Raw genomic sequence first — 4625 nt, 5'->3', positions numbered from 1 at the left:
TATTACTTTACAACTAATATCTCAGGTTAAGAGGCACATTCAAATAAAGATTGGTCTTTAAATACATTTTGTCTTTTGAATTGTTTGTCTAAAGTCAAGTATCTATAACTGGTACTTAGTTTTAATGATACAGTCTGGTTATTATGCTGTTTGGAGGAGGCCTCACAGGTAAGAGCGCTAACTAGCTACCATCACATGTACCTTAGCTTGACTTAAATGTATTAAACGTATAGTTAAGTGATATCAAAATATAAATAACTAATGTCATGCAAACATATTAATATTTGCTTGATTCCAGTGTTGAATTTAGCACAATTGCATACAAACGTTAAGGGGTTTTAAGATTTTGAAGTATGCTAAAAGCTCAATAACTTAGATTATTATTTATAGTTTTGCTGAATAGTTTCATGTCCGCTTACCTTAGAAACGTAAAATGTGACGGTAGTGTGCAGACGGGGAGCATGTTAGCTTAGCTTGGTAGCTTCAGCTAGCTCTAGAACCTCCAGCTCGGTGGCAGCAGGTCCCGCCTCGGCGCCGCCTCTTTGCCCTTATTTGGAGCAGGCGGGAGTTGGACTCTGACATCACAGTCTATGGTTCTAATATTGCAATGCAAACCCATGATGTAATGACAGTAATTAAGAATAATTTAGCCATTGAATGCTCATTTCAGTAATCAAACAAAACATAAACATATTGGACATGGCCTCAAGACTGTAACCTCTTCACATTCTGTTGAAATAGACAATTACTAGCCATATCTTACACATTGCTGTTTTGAATCATTAATATGTGGATGACAGTTGAACTGGATGATGTATCATTTATGCCATCTGCTGGAAAGAAGACGTATCGCTCTGTTGCCGTCGTTTGGACAGTGAAGCTCTCATTTCATAACCGATCTTTGAGTACAGACACCGTCCTGCAGAGAGCACACAACCCAACAGCACGTTTTTGGTCCAGCATCACTTTACAAAACGTTTGCATCTGGACCCGGTGACAACATTACCTATTGACGCAGCAACCACTGTAAGTTATATTCTTGTTTAATTAGACTTCTCGGTTTCATTTATTCGACTCTGTATAATTGTTACTGTAGCTAAAACGGCTAAATCGCTTTTGAGAGATTTTAAATCTCAGATCTGCTCAGGCGAAACCTGCTTTACAGCTCTCAGCACTCAAGCCTGCATTATTAACATAGGCAGGGCCAGTCTATTGATTGCGTGAAGTAGAACTGCGTGACTCAGTCATCCTTTAGCTCAAAAAGCATTTAAATACCGCATTTAGAAACTGATGAACTCAGTGTGCATCTGGACCCGGTGACAACATTACCTATTGACGCAGCAACCACTGTAAGTTATATTCTTGTTTAATTAGACTTCTCGGTTTCATTTATTCGACTCTGTATAATTGTTACTGTAGCTAAAACGGCTAAATCGCTTTTGAGAGATTTTAAATCTCAGATCTGCTCAGGCGAAACCTGCTTTACAGCTCTCAGCACTCAAGCCTGCATTATTAACATAGGCAGGGCCAGTCTATTGATTGCGTGAAGTAGAACTGCGTGACTCAGTCATCCTTTAGCTCAAAAAGCATTTAAATACCGCATTTAGAAACTGATGAACTCAGTGTGCATCTGGACCCGGTGACAACATTACCTATTGACGCAGCAACCACTGTAAGTTATATTCTTGTTTAATTAGACTTCTCGGTTTCATTTATTCGACTCTGTATAATTGTTACTGTAGCTAAAACGGCTAAATCGCTTTTGAGAGATTTTAAATCTCAGATCTGCTCAGGCGAAACCTGCTTTACAGCTCTCAGCACTCAAGCCTGCATTATTAACATAGGCAGGGCCAGTCTATTGATTGCGTGAAGTAGAACTGCGTGACTCAGTCATCCTTTAGCTCAAAAAGCATTTAAATACCGCATTTAGAAACTGATGAACTCAGTGTGCATCTGGACCCGGTGACAACATTACCTATTGACGCAGCAACCACTGTAAGTTATATTCTTGTTTAATTAGACTTCTCGGTTTCATTTATTCGACTCTGTATAATTGTTACTGTAGCTAAAACGGCTAAATCGCTTTTGAGAGATTTTAAATCTCAGATCTGCTCAGGCGAAACCTGCTTTACAGCTCTCAGCACTCAAGCCTGCATTATTAACATAGGCAGGGCCAGTCTATTGATTGCGTGAAGTAGAACTGCGTGACTCAGTCATCCTTTAGCTCAAAAAGCATTTAAATACCGCATTTAGAAACTGATGAACTCAGTGTGCATCTGGACCCGGTGACAACATTACCTATTGACGCAGCAACCACTGTAAGTTATATTCTTGTTTAATTAGACTTCTCGGTTTCATTTATTCGACTCTGTATAATTGTTACTGTAGCTAAAACGGCTAAATCGCTTTTGAGAGATTTTAAATCTCAGATCTGCTCAGGCGAAACCTGCTTTACAGCTCTCAGCACTCAAGCCTGCATTATTAACATAGGCAGGGCCAGTCTATTGATTGCGTGAAGTAGAACTGCGTGACTCAGTCATCCTTTAGCTCAAAAAGCATTTAAATACCGCATTTAGAAACTGATGAACTCAGTGTGCATCTGGACCCGGTGACAACATTACCTATTGACGCAGCAACCACTGTAAGTTATATTCTTGTTTAATTAGACTTCTCGGTTTCATTTATTCGACTCTGTATAATTGTTACTGTAGCTAAAACGGCTAAATCGCTTTTGAGAGATTTTAAATCTCAGATCTGCTCAGGCGAAACCTGCTTTACAGCTCTCAGCACTCAAGCCTGCATTATTAACATAGGCAGGGCCAGTCTATTGTCGCCCATCAGCTGTAGATAGTTAACTAATTAACTTCAGCTGTGAGAACTGAGCAATCAGGCGTCCATTTCGGGTAGCTCTTTCCTGGAGCGGCAGCTTCAGCGGCAGACAGGCTAAGACTGACAAAGACATTAGAGTCCTACAGGAGTAAGACTGACAAAGACATTAGAGTCCTACGGGAGTCACGAGGGAGGCAAATCCTACTTTGATTGAGCTAAGTATCGTTGGCGTTTTTAATTTTTACTTTTGTTGTTTAGCCCCTCATGCTATAATCATGTGTATTTTCTCCATTCCTGTTCATGTGTCTTCTCGCAATTATCACTGGCCCCGTGTATCTCCTAATCGATATAACCGGCCTGCTCTCGTCTATCCCACGTGCTCCACTGAGATCCATCATCTAGTTTCAGGTGGCCTGTGGAACTGCCAGTCAGCTGTTCCTAAGGCTGACTTCATCTCTGGCTACACCTCCCTGCAGTCTCTGGATTTCCTTGCTCTCACTGAGACCTGGATTACTCCATCCAACACATCCACCCCAGCAGCTCTCTCCACTGCATATTCCTTCTCCCATACACCCAGACCCACTGGCAGAGGAGGTGGCACTGGTCTCCTGCTCTCTCCCAAATGGAGCTTTTCCCTCTTCAAGCTACCTAACTTTACTCCTTCCACCTTTGAGTTCCATGCCGTCACAGTAACCCATCCTATACAGTTAACCATTGTTGTTCTCTACCGTCCACCAGGCGCCTTGGGGGACTTCTTGGAGGAATTAGATCATCTCCTCTCACACATCCCTGAAACTGGCCCTCCCGCTGTACTTCTCGGAGACTTCAACCTCCAGATGGGGAAGATAGACGAACTAACATCTCTGTTAACCGCCTTTGCTTTCTCACTCTCTCCGTCCCCACCGACTCATAAAGCTGGCAATGTCCTTGATCTCATATTCTCAAGGAACTGCGCTACTTCTAACCTCTCTGTAAACCCGCTCCACACATCCGATCACTTCTTCATTTCATTCTCTCTATCCCTTTCCAAACATAACAAACTCATCTCTTCCCATCCTACACTTGTCCGCCGTAACCTTCGCTCCCTCTCTCCCTCTACCTTTGCCTCGTCGGTGCTCTCAGCCCTCCCTTCCTCTGATTCGTTCCAACTACTGCCTCCAAACTCTGCTGCAGAAACTCTCCTCTCTACTCTCTCATCCACTCTGGACTCGCTCTGTCCTCTGACATCTCGGCAGGCTCGTCAGTCCCCTCCGGCTCCCTGGCTAAATGATGCACTGCGTGCTAATAGAACCGTCCTTAGGGCAGCAGAGCGGAAATGGTGGAAATCCAAACACCGTGACGACCTCCTAACCTATCAAGCTCTCCTCTCCTCTTTCTCTGCTTCGATCTCTCAGGCAAAAAGCACTTTCTTTCAAGATAAGATCCAATCTTCCTATTCCAATCCTAAAAAACTATTTTCCATCTTCTCCACCCTCTTGGACCCTCCAAAAGCTCCTCCCCCCTCCTCACTTCTGTCAAGCGACTTTGTTACCCACTTTGAAAAAAAGGTTAATGATATTCGCTCTTCTTTTTCTGACTCACCTTTACTCACCGCTGGGTCACCAGACCTTCCTTCCACCAACACACTAACCTCCTTTTCCCCTCTCTCTCCAAGTGAGGTTCTTACCCTCATTACCTCTGCCCGCCCTACCACCTGTCCTCTGGACCCTATCCCTTCAAACCTCTTTCAGACTATCGCTCCTGATATTCTACCGTTTCTCACCCATTTCATCAACACTTCTCTAACTTCTGGTCAC

The sequence above is a fragment of the Gymnodraco acuticeps genome, unplaced genomic scaffold, assembly GCF_902827175.1.
Source record: "Gymnodraco acuticeps unplaced genomic scaffold, fGymAcu1.1, whole genome shotgun sequence".
In the NCBI taxonomy this organism is placed as follows: Eukaryota; Metazoa; Chordata; class Actinopteri; order Perciformes; family Bathydraconidae; genus Gymnodraco; species Gymnodraco acuticeps.
The sequence above is the reverse complement of the archived record's forward strand: the minus strand, read 5'-3'. Positions refer to the sequence as shown.